A 13,917-nucleotide genomic window follows, 5' to 3' on the forward strand; every position below is an offset into this window, starting at 1 on the left:
CTTCCTCCTCCCCCTCCCCCTCTCCTTCCCGGGTGCCCGGCTGGTCCTCCTCCCCCTCCCCTTCCCGGGTGCCCGGCTGGTCCTCCTCCCCCTCCCCTTCCCGGGTGCCCGGCTGGTCCTCCTCCCCCTCCCCTTCCCGGTTCCCCGGCTGGTCCTCCCCCTCTCCCTCTCCTTCTCGGTTCCCCTTCTCTTCCTCCCACTCCAGCACCTGAGAGCGCCTATTACCGACTGTCAGCACCTCCATCCTCTCCTGCTCTCGGTGGAAGGGGCCCTGCTTCAACCCGAGATATTCCCGCTGGAACTTCAGCGCTAGGTTCCTGCCCACGCAACCTTTTACTCCAGAGAAGTTCTGCAACAGCAAGTGACAAAACACCAAAACTTCGGGCACATAGCCTTTGTTTTAAAAGTATGGGAAAATGTTACACAAGTGTCTTGACCCCAGGCTTTCAGGCACAAAACGAGGAGGCTGGCTTAGTAGGCAAAGAAAGCCGGAGGAAGGCTGTGCCTTGGAGTCAACTCTTCAGTCTACAGACTGAGGTATTAGCTTCACTTCTGCTCATGTCTGTGCTTCATTAACTTCAGAGTTGAAAACTGGGCCCAAGTGGCTGCTCACCCACCTGGTGGTGACCAGCCCATGTGAGATAGGGACTCTGCTTCCTTCACTGAGAAAACCCCGATTCAAAAAGAGCCTGTTGGAGCTTCTGTTGTGGCTCAGCAGAAATGAAGCTGACTAGCACCCATGAGGATTTGGGTTCGATCCCTGGCCTCACTCATTGGGTTAAGGATCCCATGGCAGCAGTAACCCCCATTCAACCCCTAGTCTGGGAACTTCCATATGCTGCAGGTGCAGCCCTAAAAAGCAAAAAAACAAAAAAGCTCAGTTGAACAGTGTTCTTGACGATGACTGGTGTTTACCTACCGTTTTAACTGCTGGGCCAGACTGGCATGGAAGTGGCTGTCAGTATTCCTCGTGAGGAGGTGAGCATCCTTGAGTGGGTCCTGGGCTAAGACCTCAGCCTCCCAGGCTCTAGAGCAGATGGATTGCAGTTCACACAATTTCCCATTAGGAGGAGTTCCCATTCTGGCTCAGCGGTAACAAAGCCGACTGCTATCCATAAGGATGCAGGTTTGATCCCTGGCCTAACTCAGTGGGTTAAGGATCCTGAGTTACTGTGGCTGTGGCGTAGGCCGGCGGCTACCACTCTGATTCAGCCGCTACTCCGGGAACTTCCACATGGGTGCGGCCCCAAAAAGAAAAAAATTTATTTTTATCATAGTTGATTTAGAGTGTTCTGTCAATTTCTGCTGTACAGCAACGTGACCCAGTTGCGTGTGTGTGTATGTGCATATATATATATATATATATATATATATATGTTCTTTTTCTCGTGTTTTCTTCTCATCATGTTCTATCACAATGATTGGCTATAGTTCCCTGCGTTGTGTAGCAGGACCTCATTGCTTCTCCTTTCTAGATGTAATAGTTTGCATCTACCAACCCCAGACTCCCCGTCCACCTCACACCCTCCTCCCTCCCCCTCGGCAGCTGCAAGTCTGTTCTCGGTGTGTGTGAGTCTGTTTCGTTCCGTAGATGCATTCATTTGTGGCACATCTTAGATTCCACCTGTAAGTGGTATCATACGGTACTTGTCTTTCTCTTTCCGACTTACCTCATGCAGCTTGAGCATCTCTAGTTGCCACCATGTTGCTGCCATGTGTAATGTTATTATTCAAAATTTTCTACTCATGAGCGTCTCTCCTGGCTTCTCATAAACGCTGCCAGATACTTACTTTCCATCGCATTTATGAGATTCTGAACAATACTGTGTATGTACGTGAAGACTTTGCCTTTACAGTAATGAGTGCCTTAATAAACGGAATTGAAAAAAATTGAAAGCGTATTATCACAGAACTAATTGTGTGATAAAATTTCAATAATGCACCTTAATTTTTTTTTAATTTCATAGGATGGCTGCTGGAAACTTACACCAGAACTGGGATTTATATTAAAACTTAATACAGATGTTTTAACCAACTTTCTTGAACAAAAAGGCGTTCGATCTCTAGGTAAGTCACTATTTTTTTGAACTTATTAAATGGCAGGCTCCTAAATATGACAGGTTTTTTTTGTAAACCAGTGTCCTAATATATTTCTGACATATGAATGGAATTATATTTGTTAACCATCAAAGGACGAGATTAGTTTCTAGTTACATATTTACCATTGCCTCGGGCATTATCTGTACAAATTTATTAGCACAAGGAGCAATAACTGCTGTAAAAAAATCTGAAATCTCAACAGCTTGACACAAAGACGACTTTCATGCCCACCTCAGAATCAAGTAAGGTCAGCAGGGAGGTTCCACTCTGCCCGGACACGTAGAGGCCCCGGCTCCTTCCATGCTGAGACTCCCCTTCATCACCATATGCCTTTAAAATCACCCTGGCGAGGGAGTTCCCATCGTGGCTCAGTGGTTAGCAAATCCAACTAGGAACCATGAGGTTGTGGGTTCAATCCCTGGCCTTGCTCCGTGGGTTAAGGATCCAGTGTTGCCGTGAGCTGTGGTGTAGGTTGCAGACGCGGCTCCGATCCCGTGTTGCTGTGGCTGTGGTGTAGGCTGGCAGCTACAGCTCCAATTGGACCCCTAGCCTGGGAACCTCCATGTGCCACAGGTACAGCCCTAAAAAACAAACAGCAACAACAACAAATTTTTTTTTTAATTACCTCAAATTAGGGAGACTTGACAAATGTCTCAGGTTTTCATTGAAACCCTGAGCATCCTAAGGACCATAGCTCATGATCAAGGATTATACCACAGAATGAAGGGAAAAAACAAAACAGCTCTACCTAACGAACCTAAAGCAAAGCCTTCAGAGGATCCATCAGAGCAAGACTCAACAATCTTTAGAATAAGATAACATAATCCCGAATCTTTACAAGGTGTCACCTTCAATGTTGAGTATAGAAAGAAAATTTAATAACATACAAAGCAGGAAAATACAACCTAAAATCAAGGGGAAAATGATCTATAGATGCTGCCCTACAGATAACCGAGAAGTTGGAAATAGAAGCAAGGACTTTGAAAGTGTTGGTATAGGGAGTTCTGGTCGTGGTGTAGTGGAAACGCGAATCTGACCAGGAACCATGAGGTTGTGGGTTCGATCCCTGGCCTCACTCAGTGGGTTAAGGATCCTGCGTCGCTGTGGCTGAGGTGTAGGCTGGCAGCTGTAGCTCTGATCAGACCCCTAGCCTGGGAACGTCCATATGCCACAGGTGCAGCCCTTAAAAAAAAAAAAAAGACAAAAGACTAAGTAAATAAATAAATAAAAGCGTTAGTATAAATATAGTGAAGGATTTACCAGAAAAGAAGAACAAAATGGGTGAACAAATATGAGAATCTCCGCAAAGAGATGGAAACTACCGGAGCCAAAGGGAGATTCTAGACCTGGAAACACAGTATCTTTAGTTGAAGGGCCACTGACTGGGCTTGACAGAATGGACAAAACATGAAGGAAAAAAGGATCATTTAGGAGTTCGTGGTACCGTGGTTAACGAATCCGACTGGGAACCATGAGGTGGCAGGTTCGATCCCTGGCCTCGCTCAGTGGGTGAAGGATCGAGGGTTGCCATGAGCTGTGGTGTAGGTTGCAGATGCAGCTTGGATCCCGTATTCCTGTGGCTATGGCGTAGGCCAACAGGTGTAGCTCTGATTTGACCCCTAGCCTGGGAACCTCCACATGCCTCGGGTGGGACCCTAAAAAGCAAATGAAATAAAATAAAACAAAATAAATATGTTAATTTCTGGGTTCAGTAGATGTAAACATTCATTTTCAATTTTGGCATTTCATAATAGAGTAAAATATCTTGATTTTGATAAATAACACTGGCGGGTTTGATCCCTGGCTTCACTCACTGGGTCAAGGATCTGGCATTCCCCTGAGCTGTGGTGTAGGTCGCAGATGCAGCTGTGATTTGACCCCTAGCCTGCTGTGGCCATAAAAGCAAAAAATAATAATAATCAATGAGATCTAAATTTAGTTGATCCCAGAATTTTTTATTTCACACTCTTTTTACTTTCCAAACTTTTTTACTTTTCCAGGCGAGGGGTCAAATCCATCTTGGGCTAGAAAATTTATTTCAAGGCTACCGGCCTACACCACAGCCATGGCAGCTGGGGATCCTTAACCCACTGAGCGAGGCCAGGAATCAAACCCATGTCTTGATGGATTCTGGTCGGGTTTGTTACCACTGAGCCACCACAGGAACTCCTATTTCTCATTTCTTGAAGCAGGCGTTTCCACTTGGGAGCCCAGAGAACGCTGAGGCAGGGGACGGGGCCACGCGCTTTTACCGAAAGGCGCACATGCAGGAAGCGGGGCAATTGCTGTTTTGCCGCTAGTGTTGCCCACCTGACCTTCCTAGAAAGACCGAGGACGGGGGAAGTTCGTGTGTGCGCGGCCCTGAGCTCCTTTGGTGTTTGCGGAAGGAGGAACCCTGTGTTTCTGCTCAGACAGTTTGGGTTTTTTGCTGGTTTTTTTTTTTTGTCTTTTGTCCTTTTAGGGCCACACCCGCAGCATATGGAGGTTCCCAGGCTAGGGGTCGAATTGGAGCTGTAGCCGCCGGCCACAGCTACAGCCACAGCAACGCCAGAACCGAGCCGTGTCTGCAATCTACACCACTGCTCACGGCAACGCCAGATCCTTAACCCACTGAGTGAGGCCAGGGATCGAACCTACAACCTCATGGTTCCTAGTTGGATTTGTTTCCACTGTGCCATGACGGGAACTCCTCAGACAGATTTTATAGGGACACGAAAGTCACCTAAAGTTTGTTTTGCTGGCAGGACACCCAGGGCAGGAGCAGTGCCATCTTGGGCTAGAAAATTTATTTCAAGGCTACTAATCACTAGGAGCAATTTGATGCAGCGGTCTGATCAGCCCTATGAGTTTCTATCCATTAGTATGTCTAGGTTTGTTCCTCTGAGCCATTTGTGGCAGGAGCCTAGAATCCAAGTTTCTTCCAGCATATTTCATTCCTCTTTGGTCATCAAAGGTCACAGGGGCGGCAGGGACTCTGCGTGTGACTCGGTTTCCTAACCGCTCTCAGGATCACGTGACAGGAGCTCCGGTGTCCTCCGTTTTTATTGAACAAGCAGGCCAGGCGTTCCGGCTGTGGCACAGTGGGTTAATGATCGGGCTTGTCTCCGTGGTGTTGGCCGTTTGATCCCCGGCCCTCACCATGGGCGAAGGATCCACAGTGGTGTTGCCTGGCTGCAGGGGTGGCTGGGGAAAAAAGAAAGGCAGGCTAATTAAAGACCTTGAAAAGTTGTATAGCGATGCCTGATCTGCTCGTGCGTTGCGGTTTAGCAGTCTGATTCTTCCGTAGAGCTTGTATAAATCAGCACAGTTGGGGTTGTAGCGCTCCTAACAGACGTAGGAAATCGTTCGCTTGTAGGCGTAAGAGGGAGAGAGCGCCTTCTGGACCTGCTGGCCACGTTCCTGGTGCTGCAGCTCCTCCGCGCCCAGATGGAGCAGGACGGAATCGTCTTCAAGTCACTGATGAGACTGGATGATGCTTCCGTTTCCAGGTGACTTTAACTCACGTTTTCAATCATTTCTTTCCTTTCTGTCCTTTTTTTTTTTTTTCCCCCTTAGCCTGTTCATTTCAATCATGAGCCAAAGAAGCTGTAGCAGAGTTCCCATCGTGGCTCAGCGATTAACATATCTGGCTAGCATCCATGAGCATGCAGGTTTGATCCCTGGCCTCACTTAGTGGGTTAAGGATCCGGCGTTGCCATGAGCTGTGGTGTAGGTCGCAGACGCGGCTCGGATCCTGCGTTGCTGTGGCTGTGGTGTTAGGCTGGCAGCTACAGCTCCGATTCGACCCCTAGCCTGGAAACTTCCATATGCCATGGGTATGGTCCTAAAAAAACAAAAAAACAAAAAAAAAAAAAAAAAGAAAGAAAGAAAGAAAGAAAGAAAAGAAGCTGTAGCAAGTATGTGTCAGCAAGGTTTTTATTGTATTGTTTGTGGATCTAGTATAAGGAAGAGTAATCTCTAAAGGAAGAGTAATCTCTAAATTAACAATTATTTCCCTCCTTCCCACAAAATTAGCTTAAGCTGAAAAGAAATTGCCTAGGCTACAGGCAAGTACGTCTCTGTTAGATGCCCCAGTCAGCACCCAAACTCAGTGGAAATCTTGCCATAATGAGCAAGACACGGGGCAGAGAGAGAGGCAGAAAACTACTTCTGGTACCCCGAAATAGCACCCTGGGAGTTCCTTGGTGGCCCAGCAATTAAGAATCCAGTGTTGTCGCTGCTGTGGCCCAGACCACTGCTGTGGTGTGGGTTCCATCCTGGCCTGAGAACTTCTGCAGGCTGCAAGCACAGCCAAGAAAAAAAAATAGCGCTCTAGGTTTTAAAGCATTCTGCATAAGGCTAAAGGAAAATATTAATGGAGTAAATAGGGAATCATTTTTCATTTTGTAAGTTTTTATGTATAATAAACATTTTGAAATTATGTAATGTTTATCCTTAAAAATTTAACTTTTTTTTTTTTTTTTTTTTTTTGCTTTTTAGGGCTGCACCCGTGGCATATGCTGCAGGGTGACTAAAAAAGGAAAAAAGCTTTTTAAGGCTATGGTTGACATTGGATGTGCATTTGGAGGGTGGGGGTGTGGCGGGACACTTAAAGGTTGAGCCTTCTGGCCGGGCTTTTCTGTGGAGGCTCCAGGGAGCCTTGTCTGCAGTTGGGGGCGGGGGGGGGGGGGGGGGGGGGGGTGCTCGCCAGCAGGGGACACGGCCCCAGCTCAGGAGAAGAAAGTGCAGGCAAAGCAAGAAGACTGAGGAGTCTGATGATGACATGGGCTTGGTCTTTCGACTCAACTTCTATGTAATAGGTTCAATAGTAAAAAGCTGAGCTCTTAAGTTATAAATCAATCCAACGAGCAGTGTTGAATAAAATACGTCGAAATCGTTCAGACACATCGGACAAATACAGCTTTATAAACCACCTGGAAAACTGGGTTCACATTGAGAATTCTGGGGCCTCTTGAGGTTTTAGGCTAAACCGTGGCAGTGCGGAAAGAGCCCGTTCGGGGAGCCTGGCCCCGAGCCCATGGCTGACCCCCTGGCGCCACAAGAATCCCCTCCTCACCCGCCAAAACCCCTCCCACGCCCCATGCAGGTGGCCGCCTGTGCGTGTACACATGCACGTGCATGCATGCGTGTGAATTCGCCTCTGTTTTTGAAAAGACAAGATAAGGAGAAAACGAATAAAACTACTAAAATATTATTATGTATGGGGAAGGGAGGAGGCGAGAATGGAAGTTTGGCTTCTCCTAATGCATCTTGCTTTATGGTTTTGCCTTTCGAAACTACGTAAATATTTTACATACTAAGGATCAGCAATGAGAATAGAAATTGAATTTGTTCAGTTACACCACTGAGGAGTCCCTGTAACCAAACCAGCTAGTATCCATGAGGTTGTGGGTTCGATCCCTGGCCTCACTCAATGGGTTAAGGGTCTGGTGTTGCCATGAGCTGTGGTATAGGTCGCAGACAAAGCTTGCATCCTGACTTGCTGTGGCTGTGGTGTAGACAGCCCGAAAAAAAGCAGAAAAAAAAACAATAAATGAATAAGTAAGTTATACCATAGGAATGTAGTTAGCAATGTCTGGAATATGGGGAAATAAATGGCAAGAGAAAAACGAGGGGAAAAGCAGAACCTGTAAATTACAGGACATTTGAACCAAGGCAGCGTGTAGACCTCGTTTGGATCCTGATTTGAACAAAACCCATGGCATTAAAAAAATGTAATTAGGGAAATTTAAACATTACCTGATTATTTTGCATTATTAAAGTTATTCATAACTATTCTTAAATTTTGTGTTTAGGAAAACGTTCTTTTCCCCTGGAGATGACATATTTCCAGGTGAAATTAAGTCCGTGGATCTGTTAGTGCCTCTCACAAAACTGACTCAGTTCTCTACTCCCAACAGCGTCGAGCACAAAATACATACTCAGAAAATACCTAACTGAGCATTTTACTATGTGCAGTATATACGTTCACTTTTTTTTTTTTTTTTTTTTTTGTCTTTTTAGGGCGGCACCCACGGCACATGGAGTTTCCCAGGCTAGGGGTTGAATCGGAGCTACAGCTGCTGGCCTACACCACAGCCACATCAACCAAACAGCATCTGCGACCTACACCACAGCTCACAGCAACACTGGATCCTTAACCCACTGAGCGAGGCCAGGGATCGAACCCACAACCTCATGGTTCCTGGTCGGATTTGTTTCCGCTGCACCCCAACGGGAACTCCTTGAAGCTGCTTTGGAATTGTAATAGCGCAAACTGTTAAATCAAGATTTTCAAAAGGAATGAAGTATATTCCATCCCACTGCTCTTACTGTGTTACTGTTTTTGTGAGAGCAAAATGGTTTTGTTATGGATCAGAGTTCTTGGCCTCCGTGATCAACAGAAATTGGTAAGAGGCCAGACAAGAAAATCTAGGCAAGGCTTTCCCGGGGCTCCTGCTCCAGCAGCGGGCATCGAAAAACAGGCAACAGTTCTTCTTGCTCGGCCTGGGTTGGAGGCCGAGCCGGCTCCTTACATGGAGCAGGGGTAGGGGTGGCTCTGGGGTCGGGCTGAGGCGTGGCCTCGGCAGGCTGCCCACCCCCTTGGTGGGGTGACCTGGCATGTATTTAATTTTGGCGCACAAACTAGGCAAAACCTACTAGTACGTGTGGGTAACATAAAACTTCAAGTTTGCATCCGTAAAATGATGTCAAATATTCGAATCCATTGAAGACTCAGAAGAATTCTGAGATTTTTTTCAGTGATGTTCGTTAGCCACTCCCTCATTTGCTTTATCTGCTAGAGCGTATTAGCAAACAAGTGGTGACCTGGACTAAGGAACACAGGGTGGGGACTGAGCGTTTGGAAAATTCTCTCTTCCTTTTTATTTTTCTCTGTGCGCCGCAGAAGCGCCATCAGAGTAGAGGAAGTTAAGACTGTGCACCGTGGTGCAGTTGCTCAAGGATCCGGTGTTGCTGCATCTGCGGTGTAGGTTGCAGCTCAGGCTCGGATTCAGTCCCTGGCCTGGGAGTCTCCAGGTGCCTCATGGGTGACTCTCAGGTGCTTTACAAGTAACTCCTCCAGGACCGGAAAGGTGACAACAACAAGCACACACAGGGCGGAAGAAGCTTGCGTTGTCCTAGGGGCGCAGTGGGAGCTGGGCTGGGAGGGGTCCCTGTACTCAAAACGCATTGAATCCATTAAAAGCACCATGTCGAGCCAGTGAAAGAACTTTCATAAAAGGTCAGAGAGGAAAAACACTCAGAGAGAACGGCTTTTATTAACGATCTTCATTTTTGACACATTTTGTCTGATACGGTGCTGGATTTGGTACCACATTTCAGATGTAATTATATTCTGAAATTGATGGGAAAAATGTTTTTAATCTAGGCGTATTCCCTGGGATTTTGAGAAAATAAAGAAAGCAAGTGAATGGCTAAGAAGAACTGAAGGACAGTACCCGTCAATCTGCCAGCGGCTGGAGCTGGGCAAAGACTGGGACACGGCCACCAAACAGCTGCTGGGCATCCAGCCCTTACCCACCACCTCCCCGCTTTACAGGCTTCTTCAGTGTAGTCAAGGCTGAATCACATCAAGTATTTTAAACTTTTTTCATGCTTCTATGTATCCAGTACACAGATAGTAACAGATATCTATAATGAAATCTAATTATGATTTTATTTAGTATAGCAATCCCTTTAAAATGAATGGGAGCCGTCTGTTGTTTTAATGTACGAACAAGCAATTATCAAATAAAAATTCCAGTACTACAGGATCTTTTTTTTTTTTTTTTTTTTTTTTTACTGCACCTGCAACATCCAGAAGTTCCTAGACCAGGGATCAAAACCGTGCCACAGCAGTGACGATGCCAGGCCACCGAGGAACTCCCATTACAGACGTTTTTGGGTTTGAATGTTTTAAGGTGATGAGAGAGACGTGTTGGCATGGTCTTGAAAGCTTATTTCCTTCTCCCCTCTCAGGGGTCTGGTAGAGTGCTGGCCCAGCCAGACGGACCAAGCTGCGAGGAGTTAAGGACTTTGTCCATGGCCACATTCCTGGCTTCAAGCCTGTTTCGGGGCTCCAGGTGTCCAGCTTTGGCCCTGGCTGAGCACACGTCCTACTGTGGACCCTTGTCTGCAGATCCCCGGACACCTCTCATTGCTTAGAGCAACCAGGTGCCCCAAGCAATTCTTCCATGGCTCTTGCTTTTGGTCTTGAATCTAAAAATCTCATCACCAGGGAGCTCACGTTATGGCTCAGCAGTTACGACTCCATGAGGACTCGGGTTCGATCCCTGGCCTCACTCAGTGGGTTAAAGAGTCTGGTGTTGCTGTGAGCTGCTGTGTAGGTTGCAGATTTGCAGATGTGGCTTGGATCTGTCGTTGCTGTGGCTGTAGCATAGGCCAGCGGTTACAGCTCTGATTTGACCTCTAGCCTGGGAACTTCCATATGCTGCAGATGCGACCCTCAAAAAAATAAAATAAGTAAACCAGTAAATACATAAATCTAAAACAGTCTTGTTATATCTTTACTGGCCAAATTGTTACCAACCAGGGTTCTTGGCCTTCCTTAATCAATAGAAATTGATAAGAAGCCAGACAAGAAATGGCTTTACCAGGGCTCTGGATGCAGCAGGGGGAGAGAAATCAGTACCTGTTCCCTCGCTAGCCGAGAGCGCAGCTGGATCCTTCTATGAGGAGAGGGTCAGGCGGGTCCGGGGCTCTGGTCAGGGGGTCGCTTAGGGGGTCTGCCCACCCCTTTGGTGCCAGTGTGTGCAGGGGGCTTGCATTGTACACTGCTTTTGCTCCTGGTTCTTCAGAAGTGGCAGTTAGTCTTTTTGTATCTTTCCATAATTGGCCTTAACTGTGCATGTACAGTTATTTTTCGTCGCTCACGGTTTCTTTGTATTTTGTTGCTGGAGAAAACGTTTGTCAAGGTGCAAGCACTGCCCTCAAGGGTCCAGGTCCCAGGTCCCAGCCTGTCTCAAAATCAGTCTGCTCTTGGCCTTGGCTGCTTGTTTGCTTGACATAATTACAGAAGGCAAATGAGATACTTCTGGACCTTGTTACTCAAAATGTATACCAATAAAACCAAGTTTTGCAATATTTATCAAAATTGAAATCACTACATGGTATTTATTTCATAATGTACCAAATATTTAGTTACTGCGTTGTGTACCAGGAATTAATATAGCTGTTGTAGGCCAATTATACTTCAAGAGCAAACTCCTGGAATAAGAGATTATATTTGTGGTTCCCAGAGGTGGGTGGGGGGGCGGAGATTGGATGAACATGGTCAAAAGGTACAAAGTTCCAGTTATAAGTCAGTACCAGGCATATAAGGACAATATGGTGAATATATTTCACACTGATGTATGTTATATATGAAAGTTCAGAGAGCATATCCAAAGGGTTCTCATCACGAGATGTTTTGCTTTTTTTTTTTTTTTTTTGCCTTTTTTTTTTTTTTTTTTTTTTTTTGGTTTTTAGGGCTGCACCCGTGGCATATGGAGGTTCCCAGGCTAGAGGGTGAATCGGATCTATAGCTGCCAGCCTACACCACAGCCACAGCAACTGGGGATCCAAGCTGAGTCTGCGACCTACATCACAGCTCACGGCAACACTGGATCCTTAGCCCATTAAGCGAGGCCAGGGATCGAACCCACATCCTCATGGATCTTAGTCGGGTTTGTTAATGGCTGAGCCATGAAGGGAACTCCCCACAAGATATTTTTCTTGTATTTTGTGTCTATATGAGATGATGGATGTTCACTAAAACTGACTGTGATAATCATTTCATGACATAAGTAAGTCACACCATTCTCTTGTAACCTTAAACTTGATAGCTTTCTTCCCTCTTTGGCTGGCGAAGAAGCTGGCCAGTTGTCCTCAGAAAGTCCCGTATTCTGGATATGTCTGATTGCTCCCATTTCTCTTTCCCCACATTTCCTGTAAGGTGGACATTCCATCTAAAGTCTTAAATAGATTAAGGATCAACATTTTTGTCAACATGAGCTCTCAAATCTGGTTGTTCTACCCCTTTTTTTTTTTGTGGCCGCGCCCAAGGCATGTGGAAGTTCCCTGAGCCCGAGGTGGAACCCGTGCCACGGCAGAGACGAAGCCAGATCCTTAACTGGCTGTGCTATGAGAGAACTCTCTGAAAAAACTTACTTTAAAATATATCTAATTATTAGAATTGCTGTTTCTCCCTTTAGAGGCTGAGAGTCCCTGGAGGGCAGACCACGATGGGTTCATCTGTGTGTTCCCAGTACTTACCATAGGATGGTGCACAGGACACACGTAGCAAGCAAGCAAGCACATCATTGAGCCAGCGCAACGATCTGGTAGGAGTGCCCCAGTGGCCTCCCGGTTGAAGGATCCGATGTTGTCACTGCTATGGCTCGGTCACTGCTGTAGCAAAGGGGTGATCTCTGACCCCTGCACTTCCGCATGCTGTGGGCGTGGCCAAAAGAAAAAAACGATCTGGCGATGTTCTCCAAAGTGATCTGCTGGTTCCTAGATTAGGCTTAGAGTAACCTCAGTGAGATGGAGTTAATTTTGTAAATTAAGTTGCGAACTAAAAATGTCACTCGCCATCTGGTTCTATTAGAATTATGTCACTAGTGGCTCCGTGGAAACAAATCTGACTAGCATCCATGAGGATGCAGGTTCGATCCCTGACCTCGCTCAGTGGGTTAAGGATCCGGTGATGCCATGAGCTGTGATGTAGGGCGCAGATGCAGCTCGGATCCTGTGTTGCTGTGGCACAGTCCGGCAGCTGTACCACCAATTCGACCCCCTAGCCTGGAACCTCCATGTGCCAAGGGTGAGGCCCTAAAAAAAGACAAAAAAAAAAAAAAAAAGGAATTATGTCACTAGCCGTCACAGTCCCTGGCCTTCAGCACACCCAGTAGGGGGATCAGAAATGGGGTGCTCTGTGCTCTGGGAAAAACTGAAACAGGACTTCAGATGGGTATTTTCAGGCAAAAATTTTATAAGCCCAACTTCTTGCATCTTACATCTAGAAAAGCACTGAAATCATCACTAGGGACATTTGCCCTCTCATGAGCAGCAACCTTCTGCAAAATTGTGTTCCTGAACCCTATGTACCCTCCACCAAAATCACGTGGAACAACCTCCTCCCCGTCTTTGGAGCCGAGAAGCTTTTTCTTCCTATAGTCCTCACTTTGTCCCAAATAAACTTAACTCTCACATTGTGCATTCATTTTCTGTGGACAGATTAAATAAAAAGCTTGCTGCTATAAAGACTTTATTTGCTTATCTGTAATTAAAAGGGAGAAAAATGGGAGTTCCCGTTGTGGTGGAGCAGAAACGAATCCAACTAGGAACCATGAGGTTGCGGGTTGGATCCCTGGCCTCCCTCAGCGGGTTAGGGATCCTGCGTTGCCATGAGCTGTGGTGTAGGTTGGATCCTGTGTTGCTGTGGCTCTGGCGTCCGCCAGCAGCTGTAGCTCCAGTTGGACCCCTCGCCTGGGAACCTCCATAGGCCGCAGGTGCAGCCATAAAAAGCAAAAAAGAAAAATATTTGACCTAGCAACTTTGGGTGACGATTCTTTTTGAGGGAGGACTATTTTTTTTTTTGTCTTTTTGTTGTTGTTGTTGTTGTTGCTATTTCTTGGGCCGCTCCCGCGGCATATGGAGGTTCCCAGCGAATCGGCGCTGTAGCCACCGGCCTACGCCAGAGCCACAGCAACGCAGGATCCGAGCCGCATCTGCAACCTACACCACAGCTCACGGCAACGCCGGATCGTTAACCCACTGAGCAAGGCCAGGGACCGAACCCGCAACCTCATGGTTCCTAGTCGGATTCGTTAACCA

At 46.7% G+C, this 13,917-nt stretch overlaps 1 long non-coding RNA gene across 1 annotated transcript; it reads left to right on the forward strand.

The window, feature by feature from the left end:
* Positions 127–11,194, forward strand: LOC100738653. Its single transcript, XR_002336586.1, has 4 exons — positions 127–537; positions 1,968–2,067; positions 5,456–5,588; positions 9,470–11,194. It is a non-coding gene; the product is annotated as an uncharacterized LOC100738653 (long non-coding RNA).

Source organism: Sus scrofa, chromosome 11 (assembly GCF_000003025.6).
Source record: "Sus scrofa isolate TJ Tabasco breed Duroc chromosome 11, Sscrofa11.1, whole genome shotgun sequence".
Taxonomy (NCBI): Eukaryota; Metazoa; Chordata; class Mammalia; order Artiodactyla; family Suidae; genus Sus; species Sus scrofa.